The following is a 14,688-nucleotide window of genomic DNA, read 5'->3' on the forward strand; positions in this document are numbered from 1 at the left end:
TAAAAAAAAAAAAAAAAAAAAAAAGTGAGCTCTTGTACTTAATGTATGTATGTCCTTGAATTGTATTTTTGTTTATTTATTTTTAAATGCAAGGAAACCCATTTGCACTTGTTGGCTTCAAACCCTTTGTTGGGGTGTTATGTCCGTATTTAAAATGGCCTTTTTGTCATACTTTGTCCATCTGGTTCGGAGCATTTAACCCTTTCATGCACCCCGTAAGCTCACAACATGATAAGGTGTCCACTGTAGTAACCGCTGTCCCTGAAAGTGACCTTGCCCACCCCTGTATCAGATGCTCACCAACTGAATTCACACGTTGTCATTCATGACAAATATTCCCGGAAAAATATTCTTCAAATTCTGAATTGTATCGCCAAATTCAAACACTTTCTTCCTTGAATGTATTATTACGGCAGATAATGTATTCAAACATCTTTACTCAACTCTCCTTTCAGACTCTCAATGAAAGTTGCTGACCTTTTTACACAAACCTGTGAATCACATGCGTTCACCTCCACTCTGCTTTCCCTTTCCATATGTTCTTAATCGGGTGGGCCAGAGGGAGGTCTGAAGAAAAAAAAAAAAAGAAAATCTCCACATGGGAAGGGGGGGCTGCTGTGCTAGGCATGTTTGGGTTTAATGTCTGCTCCTGCCCTAATAGAGAATAAATAAACAGTGCCCTGTTGTAGGGTGCATGGACCCTATAGACACACACACACACACACACACACACACAGACACACAGGTTACCTTGGAATTGCACGGCCAGTCAAAGCTAAGACAGCAGAAAATGGTTTGCTCCCCGTCCTCGCCGTGTGCTGATACTGTTATTACTGCCGCCTAATAAGGCCCAGATGCCTAATATCAGACGTCAGGATAGTTTTGTTTATGTAACTTAATTTTTCTGGGCAGTTGTTTCCAATTAGATTGTTTAAAAGTTTTAATTGAATTAAATGAGAGATACACATGAAGAGAGATGGCAAAATAAAATGAAAAGCAACCTGGACCACAGCCAGAGTAGGGTGTGTGTGTGTGTGTGTGTGTGTGTGTGTGTGTGTGTGTGTGTGTGTGTGTGCGTGCGTGCGCATGCCATGAAACCTATCATTAAAGCGTTCCCATTATTGCCAAGCCACTCAGGAGTGAGAGCTGCATCGTCTATGGTAATTATGACGTTATGAGGTGGCAATTACATTGAAATGTGTTTGACTGTCAACCGCCCACTACACTGACATGTCAGCCTGCTGAGATGAGCATAAAATGGCTGTAATGGAGAGAATGAAAGAAACAATAGTGAGTGCTGCTTTGCTGCAAAAGGAAAAAAAAAAGATTCAGACAAGAACGTGTAGTGCTGTGTGACGCCGACCGATTTTGGATTTGGACGACTTTCAAAACAGAATTTGCAATCGCGATGAACTGTTTTTGAAATCATTTGTTCCACAGTTCAAATGATTTCACGGAAACACTTTGCATCTACGTTCAAATGCGGTAAATTGAATCATTTTTCATTGTTCCGTCCAACTTGGTCAAGTTATTTGAACAAATTATTCATTGAAAATTGAGAGCAAATCTGCGACCTCTCTTTGACTCCTCAATTGCCTGTCGAGTGTTGTCCAATGGCACCTCTTCCTCAGCCTTGCAGTATTATGTTGCCTCAAGATTGCAAGTGTGGGTCTTTTTATTGATGACTATTTATTGTTTGAAACTGATTAGGAAGCTGATCCACTCCTCCTTGCTTTTTGAGCCTCGGGCCTGACCGCCTGTATCGGCGTAACTGTAGCGCCCAAGTTATTTGTTGGTGAACGTACGTGTCCCTGTTTACTTGGCACCTACCCACTGAAAGTATGAAAGGGATGCCATTTCTTCTCCCTCCAGAGTTTTGGAGGTGCAGGGTACGTCGATCATGACATGGTGTGGGATCGGCAACGTGTCAAATGCCTCAAAGGAAGAATAGGCGGGTGCGTGTCACAGCATTCCACAGAAACGAAAAGACAAGGATCCCTTCAGAAGGCAGAAGGCAGGGACGCGTTGCTTGACTGCTGTTTCATAAACACACTCACACATACACACGCCCTTGCACACACACACACATGCCGCTGCAGACATCTCTCGGGGACGAATTGCATCCTGATGTTTTTTTTTCTCTCTCTCTCTGGTAAATTTAGTATGGATGATTTAACGCTTAACTGCAATCAGTGTTAAAGCGTTCCACAAGGCTCACTCAGACGTACACACAGCAGCTCCGTGTGTGTGTGTGTGTGTACGTGTGTGTGTGTGTGTGTGTGTCCCACAGCCATAACAGACTCCTGGGCTGTTTAGAGAGGCCGGCTACAATGCGGAGGACAGATGTGGAAAACCCCTGGCTCTCCAGACAAGGGCCTCCTTCATCCCTCCTTACGCGATCCTTCACTAAGTCGGCGGGACGGGGAGATGGAGTTACTGAACTAACTTCCTGGATTACATCAAACGCCCTTCGCATGCAGTTTGTCTGAATGGAGCAGCGCCTCCTCCTCCTCCTGCTGCTCCTTCTCCTCCTCCTCCTGTCCCGATCACTCAGCCTCTCTCTTTCTATCTGCAAGGAGTCTATCACTCCAGCTTTCCATCCAGACATGTGCACAAACACAGTAACGTCCGGCTATGTCTGCGCCACGAGGAACCAGGCCTGTCTGGCATTTTCATCCCCGATGTGCTGAGATGCGTGTTTGTCTGTTTGAACAGTCTTTATGTCAGTAATCTGTGCCTAAGCACACTGTATCTGTAGATGCGGCAAGTCAAGAAACTTGGCATGACAACACAGCGAGGGGGGGTTGAACTGTCAAAATATGGGCCCAGAAATGCTGCGCATAAAAGCAAACGCCACGACCGGAGGAACGTTTTGGGTGAATGGGAGCTCCGGAACTGTTTTGGCAAAGGGGGATGCTGCGTTTGAAGGAGTCCAAGCATGAAGCAGCAGGTGTTTGTGCTGTGTAAGAGGCATGGCCGAGGCAGCCAGCTGCAGAGAGGGCAGTCGGTAGCCAGTGAGCCACGGAGCAAGTTGGGGAAAGGGATTGGCTCTTATCTGCCCAGCCGTCTGCAGCTGTATTTACCTCCTTTGTTTGTTGTTCCCTAAGCAGTTGGCGATATGTGTGTATGTGTGTGTGTGTGTGTGTGTGTGTGTGTGTGTGTGTGTGTGTGTGTGTGTTTGCCGTCCCCTGTGCACCCTGAGGAAGACTGGGAATTTTCTGTGTCAGTGCGCCAGAGGATTTTGGTCAGAGTTTTGTTGATCCTGTCTTTGTTGATCCTGTGTTGTTGTAGAGAGGGGGGTGGGGCTGGGGGGCTGGGGGGTGTGGGGGGTCGAAAAGGTTGAAGCATTAGCCATGGCAGCCAGGATTTAACCCTATCCTGTACCCCCCCCCCCCGTCCCCCCCGTCCCCTCCGCATCCATCTATAATTCTCCCCACCACACCTCCGCCTCCGGGCCAGGGCCACACGGTCCTCCGACCTATCCTAAGTCACGACCGACTGCTGCAAACAAACAGTGCGAAAAAGCTCTTGGTTCCTGTCTTGGCTTGGTGTCATGCTCTCTGAAGCGAGTCAATTTCCAATTATTGCCCCCCCCGAGGTTCTCTCAGCCACTCACAAGGTATGTGATTTTGAATGTTTGTGGCTATGTGCCAGTACTTTTTGTTTTCACGTCTGGTCAGTTAAAACAAGGGGTATACACACAGTGATAATCTGTCCGCTTTTGGTCCCAATTCTTATTTCGGACCAAATTCCAATCTAGTGGCTCTCTGGAGTAACGTGACGGATCTTGGTCCTTGAGCCATAATTATCTTTTGAAAAGAGCAAAACTGCTACTATCAAACTCAATACCAATCTGAAGTTTGTGGGGTTTTTTTCTTTAGATAAACGAATATTATGCAAACGTCGCTCGGTGATCCAGTGGTTAGCACATCGACCTCGCAGTGCAGAGGTACCGGGTTCAATTCCAGTTCCGGCCTCCCTGTGTGGAGTTTGCATGTTCTCTTGTGGGTTTTCTCTGGGTATTCCGGTTTCCTCCCACATGCCAAGAACATGCATGGCAGGCTGATTGAAAGCACTAAATTGTCCCTAGGTGTGAGAGTGAACGCGGATGGTTGTTGGTCTCTGTGTGCCCTGCGATTGGCTGGCAACCGATTCAGGGTGTCCCCTGCCTACTGCCCAAAGACAGCTGGGATAGGCTCCAGCACCCTCCGCCCCCCCACCCCCTCCCCGGAGATCGGAAAATGAATGAATAATATTATGCAAGTTAAATTTTACTCAAAAACTATCCTTACTTTGAATATCTGAGTGAAAATGTTACTAGTTTTTTCCAAGTAACTATCCAATTTCTTTTCAGTGTACTGCACTAACATTGCCACCGCCAGGAAACTCTTGGGCGTCCATCTGATTGGCCACTCTGCGTTTCAGGGTCGTGGGCTGTGCAAAAGGCTTGACTATCAGTGGCTCAAGTTGCTTTATTGTTTTTATGATCTACATGACATCTATATCTTATCGTGGGGACTCTCGCGTTTTAAGCTAGCTCAAGTTTTATGGATGTTTTCTCATGAGAGAAAAAAATAAAATCATTGAAGCGCTTATCAGATGACCACTCGGGGGGCCGTAAAAGTAGTCAGTAGTCCTTGCGTGGGTTTTAGACGCTTTCCTCCTTAGCACCCTGCTCGTCATGGATAACAAGTGTCCCAACTCAAGAGGGAAGTGGAGTGAAGGCAGCCTAAGAGCCTTAGCTTCCCAGTGTGACGCTGCAGTTCCAAACCAGCAGAGGAAGAAACACAGTTTGGAATCTTAATAACTATTTCTGAAGGTGTGTATGTACGCGTGCGTGCGTGCGTGCGTGCGTGCGTGTGTGTGTGTGTGTGTGTGCGTGCGTGCGTGCGTGCGTGCGTGCGTGCGTGTGTGTGTGTGTGTGTGTGTGTGTGAGAGAGAGAGAGAGAGAAATAATCAGAAATATTGTTCAAATGTAACAAATTGTTTCCCATCATGACCGTCGAAACTCCAAGGACTCTTGAACTCCAAATATAAGTGAAAGAAAGTATGACAAAGCTCCAAACCGAGTGGTCATGGTATGTAAGATGCCACTGCAATAGCGTTTTTCCACCTTTGGTACTCAAAGCGCTTTACACTGTTTTTCTCCTTGACCTACTGATTGGTCAGCATCAGGAGCAATGGAGCTGTGTGTGTGTGTGTGGGGGGGGGGGGGGTCCTGGATCATTATCTTTCACAATGATATTCCCTCTGAGGGCCTGGCATGTTAAAGTTGAGCCTGCAATGTCGTCATGAAAGGTTAATAACTGAAATATGTTTTAGTGTAGCCGACCCATCCAGTTTTGGGCTCAGCGATGTAAGCGTGTTTGTCATGCTGTTTAACTTGAGTGCCGACGATCAAGTTTCCCCATTCCCCTTTGAGGCTACTGCAAAGAGTGTCATTGGTATGATCCGTAACTGTCCAAAAACAGTCTCGTATGTTGTTGTCTTTATTATTTATTATTAACACCACTTGCAGGAAGGCCCGAAATGAGCCAACTTCATGCCTGCGTTTTCATTTGTACAGGCTCAGCATCCGCAGATTTACCTTTTGGGAGATGTTCTATTCAATATTTTTTTCTGTATCTCTCTCTCTCTCTGTCTCGTTTTTTCTTTTTTTTTAATATTGCAACTAGGTGGTCAACTGGTTAGCTTGTCCATAATATGAAGACTTCTTTTGGTATTGAAATAAGGAATATTTCCGACACAGGAAAACCAAACAAATGACAAAGAATTGGAAACTGAGATAGCGACCACCAGACTCCTATTAAAATAACCAAATGTGAAGGAGAGAGGGGACCTCTGTTCGGGTTTCTGTGCTCGGACCCGTCATAATGCCTAGGTGTGCGCGCCTGCGTGCGTGTGCGTGTGTGTGACCGTGTCACTTTGGGTGTATGTGAGCTGTGGCAATCACGCAAACAAATTAATTAATCTCCCATTCCAAAGGGGGTGGGGTGTTGATGAATTGAACTGCTGTAGCACAACCTCCCCCCTCCCATTTGCCTTTTCCCATCTCATGGTTTCGCCCTTATTTCATCTGCCGGCCTTTCCTTTCGCCATGAACATCCCATTGCTGATGCAGCCTTTTCTATGTATTTCTTTAGTCATTTGTTGACTGACAGCTTCTCCTTTTCTTGCATTTCTTGTTCGTGTGTATGTTATTTATATATATGTATGGGTGTACGTATGTATGTGTGTGTAATTAAGCCTGCAGGTTGGTCCTTCAAAACTCGAAGAAATGAAGATCTTTTAGCTTCTCTAGGCTATATCATCTATAAACATTTGGAATCTTAAATTTGTAGTTGTCAATATTACAATGGAATCACCACAGTCAAACATAGTCTGTTTTGTTTGGATTTCAAAACAAAACATGGAATCTCGGGATATTTGCAGTCATTCGCATCACTTCCTCGTATGTGTTAAAAGTGACAGTAGTTGACATTAGTGAAATGATCTGAAAAAAAGAATAAGCACTCTCGGGCCCCTTGTACTGTACCTCAAATTTAATTTTCAACAAAACACGGCAGAAAAGCACCCAATCCAAGACAGAAAACTGCACCCTTTTAATTTTAATGGCGATTGAGGATGCATATTAATTAACTATTGTCATGTAAACATTGATATAAAACATCACCTTGGGTTCACAACAGCACAAACCGAATGGCTTAAATGGACCCACAATCATAATACCGGGCAGATAAAATCCAAATTAAAATCGCAAGTCACCCCTACCCTCCAGAAAAAAAAAAATGGCTACCGGTGACCTTTTTCTGAATGTGCTCAATAATAAAACCCAACACGCATGCTGGATGAAATAACATTCAATGCGCCAATGGATAAACATTTTGGTCCAATTTAAGCCTGAAGGTTTGTAAACTTTTGGATGCGACTATCATTCATTCAGCGCACCTTGAACGACAGAAATGTGTCACGCGCTGCGGCCATTCAAAATGTGTTATTCTGTAACCCGTAACAAAGACCGTCTCCATTCAGTGATAACTCAGTCACATGCATGCATGCACATTCACAATACACACACACACAAACGAGCATGCGCGCAGGGAGGTGTTAAAGAAGTGTGCTCTCATTAAACACCCTCATTATATGCAGGAGGGGATCCCCGCAGGTGCAGTTCATTCTTTTTCTTTTTTTCTCTATTCAGGCATCTTGCAAACAAAATAGCGGGGCTGTCATTATAATCTCAATATGTACATGAGTGACAGCATTAGGAGCATTGGATTTAGGGATACAAATTGCGCTCTTAATGTGCCGTTCAGTAAATCGGGTTGCAGGGCACGTTCCCAAATTGTCATGGGGTGGGGAGTGGGGGCTGGGGGGGTAATAAAAACATGCAAGGTGACTGACGGATCACCATCGTGACATCAGAGCTCTTTTGTGGTTCATTTATGCCGTCTCCTTCCTCTCAGTTCTATCAGGTCAATCCGGATCATGGAGTCAGTCAGTCTTTGGTGAGAAGAGTTGCAAAAGTTCACTAAAACTCCGGTGCGAGTCGGTTTCCTTGTCGCTGATCGCTCATTCCTCGCCTGCCTTCCTTGTCTCTCTGTGCGTAATCTAATTCAGCAAAACCGAAATGCAACTTCTCCGGGGAGATGTGGGCTCAGGATGTCGGATGCCGTAAAAGCCGCGTTCCACAAAAGTTAAACCCACCAAACCTTTCGCTTCAAAGCAACAAGCGCCTTTCGCGTGACGCAACCATTTTGCGTTGATTGTTGAAACTCTCCGAGGCATTCTTGTATTTTTTTATTTTTTGCGCTGAGAGCGAAACGTGTCGAAGAAGGAGCGCACAATTGTGGATGAGTGTTTGCGGAGACAAGGGAGTTGAAGAGGCAGCATCCCGCCAGGGTTGCGTTTCTTAAATATGCCTCAAGATCTTTTATTAAATGTGATGCAATAGTGATGCAGGGCTGTCAATGTGTGTTTGTGTGTTGGATGTAGTGATCTCGCTCTGTTTTAATGCACTTTTCCAACCCCGGAGGAAATGATAGGTTTCTCCATTGATGAGCCAGGGAAACCCCCCCCCTCTCGATCTTGCCACCACTCAGACAGTTTGTGCGAGTGTGTATTCCAGTGTGGATGCTCGTATCTTTGTTTGTGAGTTTCTGAGCGTGCGGGTAAGAGTGGAAGGGCAGCTATCTGTGCCATCACACGTGAACGTGTGTTAATAGCGAATGCCCCACGCTGCCACTGCCTTTGTTTGCCAAAGGCATCCATATGCATGAGGCACACGTGTGTGTGTGTGTGTGTGTGTGTGTGTGTGTGTGTGTGCGTGTGTGTGTGTGTGTGTCTGAGTGTGTGTCTGTGCACACAAATGTGTGCGTGATTGTCTGCGTACATGGGGGGTTTACTAATTACTAGATTTCATGAATCATGAATATGTATGGCCGCATTCTTTATTATGGGATTGGCTTCTCCACATCACACGGGCGGACGAGTGGCACGGGCAGGCCCGGGAGATGACACACCTCTTCATCTTTGTCAGAACTGAAAAAAAAAATGATAATCTACATTACATACACTTTGCCACCTTTCTATAAAAGACACATCAAAATCTGTAGCGAAAGCTTAGACAAACAACTTTCCACTGGTGGTATGAACTTCAAGAAAAGGTTTATGATTGAAGTAGACGTGTCGCTAACCCATACTTCCTGTCTGATGAGCTTGATTATTTTGTGGTACAAAAGATATAAAAATAAAAATGAATGCGATTGTTTTTAGCTTGTTTTGTGGGAGGTCCGATACCAGGTATCCTTATTGGGCCGATACCAGGCCTCATTTCGGTCATCGCGATACGCCCTCTAGTGGCCGTTTTATGATGGTTAACTGAAGGCATACATGTCTGACAGATGCCCATTAAGATGCAGATTGTGTAAGTAGGCTATTTTGGCATACATATAGTAGGTCGTTCTTGTCATTTGGGGGGGTGGGGGGAGGTTATGTATCAAAGTGCTAGCGGTATCGTTACTAAATATTAGTGTCGTTGACTACTCAAGACTTTAGAACATGAAAAACATGTAATAGTACATCCAAAGTCATGTGCGATATCTGGTAAGAGTGGAGGGTGTTTCCTCCAGAGCCGCACCTGTCGCTAATCATCTTGTTATCCTGCTGCCTTTATAAGATCTGCCACGTGGACAATCGGCTGTCGAATTATTCAGCTCGGCTCACGATTCTTGTCTCAAAGTGCCTGATTACTCTCGGTGTTCATGACTTTTTGCCCCATTGCTTTTCGACACCTTTTGGTCTTAATGTTTTTATGTGGGTAGTTCTTGTTGTTATTTCTCAGTTGGTATTTCTTGCCTATTGGATTTCTTTGTCCTTTTGAGTGACGGGCAATATATGTTGACCTTGTTCCTTACCCGTTGCAAGCATTTTTGGTTTTTTTTACCTTTTCCGAGGTTCTTTATTACCAGTGTCTCAAGTTGTACTTGGTCAATCCTGCACTTTGTAAATGACATTTTTCCTCAAACTCTTCTCTCTGTTTACACTTGCGGAATCCCATTTTTGCCTCGAGCTTTTTGTCTACCTGACAATAACAGCTCATTAAACATATCAAGGCGGCCCGGTAGTCCAGTGGTTAGCACGTCGACTTCACAGTGCAGAGGTACCGGGTTCGATTCCAGCTCCGGCCTCCCTGTGTGGAGTTTGCATGTTCTCCCCGGGCCTGCGTGGGTTTTCTCCGGGTGCTCCGGTTTCCTCCCACATTCCAAAAACATGCATGGCAGGCTGATTGAACACTCTAAATTGTCCCTAGGTGTGAGTGCAGGCGTGCATGGTTGTTTGTCTCTGTGTGCCCTGCGATTGGCTGGCAACCAATTTGGGGTGTCCCCGCCTTCTGCCCGAAGACAGCTGGGATAGGCTCCAGCACCCCCCGCGACCCTAATGAGGATGAAGCGGTTCGGAAGATGAATGAATGAATAAACATATCAAGAATTCACTCCCAAAAATGAGTTTGCCATTTTTGTTAGGCCATCGTAAGGGTGGAAAGAGGAAATCCGTCATGATAACAATGAAATCTGAGATGTAAAAGTATGTTATAATAAATGCAATTATTTACATATTAATCACAAATTAAATCATCCACGGAGAACCACTTTGACTCATACAAAAATCCTTAAACAATGTAGAGTAAACTATATATATTCATATATTTTTTGACACAATACTATGTACTGCTAATCTAATATCTGACAAGATTTGATCATGTTTGCGCAAAGCTTGCTTGTCCAAAGACGTTACTTTTACCCAATGTCAAACTATAATGAAACGTGCGTTTCCCTCATCCCCTCGGCAGGTCCTGTACATTCTTTTTTCTTTCTTTCTTTTACACACAATGCACTAACGGCCCCAATTTAAACTTACACTCATGCGAACTGACATGTATACAAAATACCGGGCATTAAGTATTTTTCTGCCTTGTATTGTTTTTCCACATGGACAAACTCAATTACAAGTGCCGTGGAAGCCTTTTCCTCGGGGTGGGGGAGATGTCAATGACGACGTCAATAATGTACACAGAAGCGAGCAGTAGGGGGAAAAAAGGACGCATTCCAAAGCACGCCAACGTTCAACGTCCGTTTCCGAGGCAAGATGTCTGGACTGAGCGCAAAGCAAGTGTCAACTGCTTTATTATCTGTCTACTCCCAAACATAGTTTTTTTTTGTCTCTTTTATTCCCCCCACCCCGCACTCGGCCTGTGTTCACTTTTGCTCAACCTCTCTTACACTCACCACAGCCCCTGAAATCAGACAATCAGAAGACTGTGAAAGCTGCTATCTCACTCCCCTGCATCCCCCCCACCCCCACCCCACCTACCAGCGCTATGCCTCTGACAATAGCCCGGCAATCTGAGCAAAGCGAGGGAAATAAAGGGAGTAGGACATGGTTTTAAAGAAGGGAGAATGTCAACTGTCAATCCGGCTGATGCTGGAATCAGTGCAAGCCATCAAACTTGTATCCTAAGAGAAATGAAGAAAAAAAAAAAGAAGAAGAGTGGGATACGGAGTGTGTAATGAGGGGAAGGGCGAGGGGGGGGGTTCTTCTCACCATCTCTCCATCCTGTGCCGCGGCCGGTTTCTGGCATTCCAGTGCTTCGGAGGGCGAGCTCCTTTTTTTGCATGGGAACGGCGCTGATGCAAGTTGGAGAGGGAGCATGAAAGCAAGAAGATCAGGGCCACCGCTGTTTGTGAGTTTTAACACAGACATCACAGGTTTCCAAAATGTGAGCGGGCAGCGGGGAGCAGCAGGGCGGAGAGCTGCGGAGAAAGCAAGGTTGCGGAAGAGAAGAGGAGGAGGAGGTAGAGAGGAAGAGCGGCCGCCCCGTTTGAAGGGCGCTGTTGAACTAAATCAGCGTGTTTACGTTCTGGAGGAACAAAGTGTTCCGTTGGCAGAAGAGCACTCGTCTGTCCGTTTCCCCTTGCTCTGTTTTTTACCTGAGTCTTTTGTGTTTGTGTGTGTGTGGATAGTGTCAAGGCCGCTTCTTTTTTTTTTTTTTTGCCAAACATTTCAATCAAAAACAAAATAAATAAAAAACTTCTTCAGAACTGTCACCTACGACCTCTTGAAGCCGTCACTGATTTGCAGTCAACAAAAAGAAAATTTCAGCCAGTCCAGTATGAAAGTAGTCACATCTTGGAGCATTATTCATTCCAATTCAATTGTGTTCTTCATCAGGAGAGTTAATTATGCCGCTGATGAAGAAACATTGTCTTTTGGGGAAGCGGGTGTCGGCCCGGCCACCGGGCCTGGCTCCAGAGTGCCCCCCCCCCCCAGTGACCCGTATCCGGGCGACGGAAAACCCCGTCCAATGTTGTCGTTCCTCATCAGAGTCGTATTTTAACGATAAACCTTGCCCAGATGTGCCGCAAGTCTATCCATGGGGTCAGGTAAAAAAAAAAAAGCACCAAATAACAACCTATGGTGCTCGTTAGAGAAATTTTTATGTCCACCCCAAACTATTAACGAACGTACAAATACTGTGGAGAGCCGAATTAGACCAATCAAAAAGCCACAGAAAGATTTCTTTCGGAGTTGCAGGACAGGAACTAAAAGCAGCAAATGTTGCAAACAGAAAGAAGCTCCTGCTGATAGCGCAACTTGAGAGTCTCCCCCCGCTTGTCGCTAGCATTGCGTGACGCCGCCGAGTGGAACGAGAAACGCGAGATAGCAAACCGAAGTGAGCCAAAGGAACCCGTCCCGTATCTGGACGCGTCCTTCTCGTCTGCTTCGTCTATCAGTGTCCAAAACTGCCCAGAGCAGAGAGGGAAAAGGGGTGCGCAGCGAGGTGGGGCGGAGCGGCAGAGAGGCGAGAACGATAGCCATTTTGATTTTTATTATCTGGAATGTATCAACTTAATCACAGCTCCATTCTCCCCCGGTCCTCCCCTGGGCTTCTGGAAGACACTGAAGGAAAATTGGAAAAGTATCACAGGGCCAGAGTTGGAGACGAGTGGAATGGGCAGTTGGAGTCGTGGGTTTGGGGGGTGCGACGACCGTAAAGAGAGAGCAAGGGGTGGGGGGGGAGATAAACCTGTTAATTTTTCATGGTCAGGCGGTCATAATCTCAGTGCTGGCTGCCCTTAGAGCCTATTTGAGCGTGTGCATATGTGTGCGTGAAGGAGGGGAGATGGATTGAGCTTCATTACCAAGACTTAGGGGACCCACTGACGCCCCCCCCACCCCCCATCTGTCCCTGACTGACTTCCGAAATTCATAATAGTCACTATCATAAAGGCACATTATCCTCTGATAGGGGACTGCACTTTCTTAAGGCTATAAAAACACTCCAACTTAATTTATTTGCCATATATGGCCACAGATAGAAGTAATGAAGTGACAGGAAAGTGTCGGATCAAGTCGCCCCCCCCCCCCCCCACCCCAAGTCTACAATTTGCAAATTATATGACCACTGGCGCAGAGTGAGACGAACAAAGGCAGTGGCATCTCCACAGCTTCTTTGACTTCTTGTATCTAATTGACTTTTTGGCGCGACAAAACCAATGCACAATTGTGTGTGTGTGTGTGTGTGTGTGTGTGCGTGTGTGTGAGCGAGAGGCTTGCTCCGTGAAATGGTGCAGTGTCAATGACAAAACACCTGGCATTGTTTAAACAACATTTTTCAAGAACGTGAGCTCCCTCCACACACACTTGGAGCAGCTTAATAATGACCATAATCAACCATCCTCAACACACACACACACACACACACACACACACACACACACACATGCACAGTCTTGCAGCACATGGCCATGTAAGGGGAAAAGCAGTGTGTTTACACTAAAACACTGCTTGTCTGAGAGGCTTTAGTGCTCAGGCGGAGTGGGTAGCCTTTTTAACAAGACTTTTTTTTTTTCTAAAATAAGAAGGAATAATAAACAAAACAAGCACACGCAGGAACCCTCTTTCCATTTAGTTCACTGCAAAACTAACTTCCAGTTTCGGCGCTTTGGTCAAGGTGAAAGGTGTCTGCAGGTTTCGACAAAAAAATGCATACGTTTGATTGAAATGACTTACAAGCAGCTGCCACCATTTCTTCCGCTGTGGTGTGTGTGTGTGTGTGTGTGCGCATCTGCAGGTCAGAAAGGCAGCATTTGTTCTGTGAAGCCCTATAAACATCTGCGATCCCTTTTAAGGGATTGTTTAGATTGACGGAACGCAAAAATAAACCTTCTCGAGGAGGCCGCTACACTCGACTGAAAGAGGGATCTCCACTATCGGCATTAAAATGCGTGTGTGTGTGTGTTGAGCCTAAAATGACAGGTTCTTTTTCGGGGACTGTTTTGCTGATCGCTGGACTCTTTTGCATAAACCTTTCATGACCTCTCTTTTTTTTTTTTTCTTCCTTTGACCTCAGACTTCAGCGCTGTAAAAAGCATCAGTGGCTCACCAAGTTTGTTTTTGATTCCTTCAAGTGGGGTTCCCCAAATTTACCCAGAATGCAGTCCAGTTGATAGCAGATGGCAGAATGTCAGAGTGAAATGCTGCAGGTTAGTTATTTTTTAATTTTTTATTTTTCTGTTCGTTATAAATGCAAAAAAACCAAACGTTACCCCCCCCCCCCCCCCCCCACCCACCTCCCATTTGCCTCTGTACAGTTTCTGTTGATGTTGTGGCAACGCATGATGCATTTGAGTAAGTTTGGGCTCTAGATGCTAAATTAGCAATTGACATCTTGAGCTAAAATGTTTCCGTAATCTGTTTTTTTTTAAAAATGGATGCCACTGCTCCAACCTGTTCCTAATCACCAGACCCATAGCATCAATAACTCAGCAGCAGAAACTTCTCCTCTTTTTTTTTTTTAATTCAACACCCCTCCTCATGCAGAGGAGTTGTTGTGTCTGGGTTGCCAGCAACATGTGGTCTATATCAACCCCGCCGCTGCCTCTCCTTCTTCTCGCTTCTTCACACATACACACACGCATACACTTTCTCGCCCACAGGTCTGCTTGGCGGAGCACCCGTCTCCTTGAGAACGTCCAACTTTGAGGAAGTGGGGTGTCGTCCATTTGTGATTTAGGTCATAAAAGAGGCCAGGGGATGGTAGGCTAGTCTCTGCGCTTTGTTTATTTGAAGCGGGAGCCATTACTGCTGTCTCTGGGGGCTGTATTTATACACAGACACAGACCAGAC

The sequence above is a fragment of the Hippocampus zosterae genome, chromosome 9, assembly GCF_025434085.1.
Source record: "Hippocampus zosterae strain Florida chromosome 9, ASM2543408v3, whole genome shotgun sequence".
Lineage (NCBI taxonomy): Eukaryota > Metazoa > Chordata > Actinopteri > Syngnathiformes > Syngnathidae > Hippocampus > Hippocampus zosterae.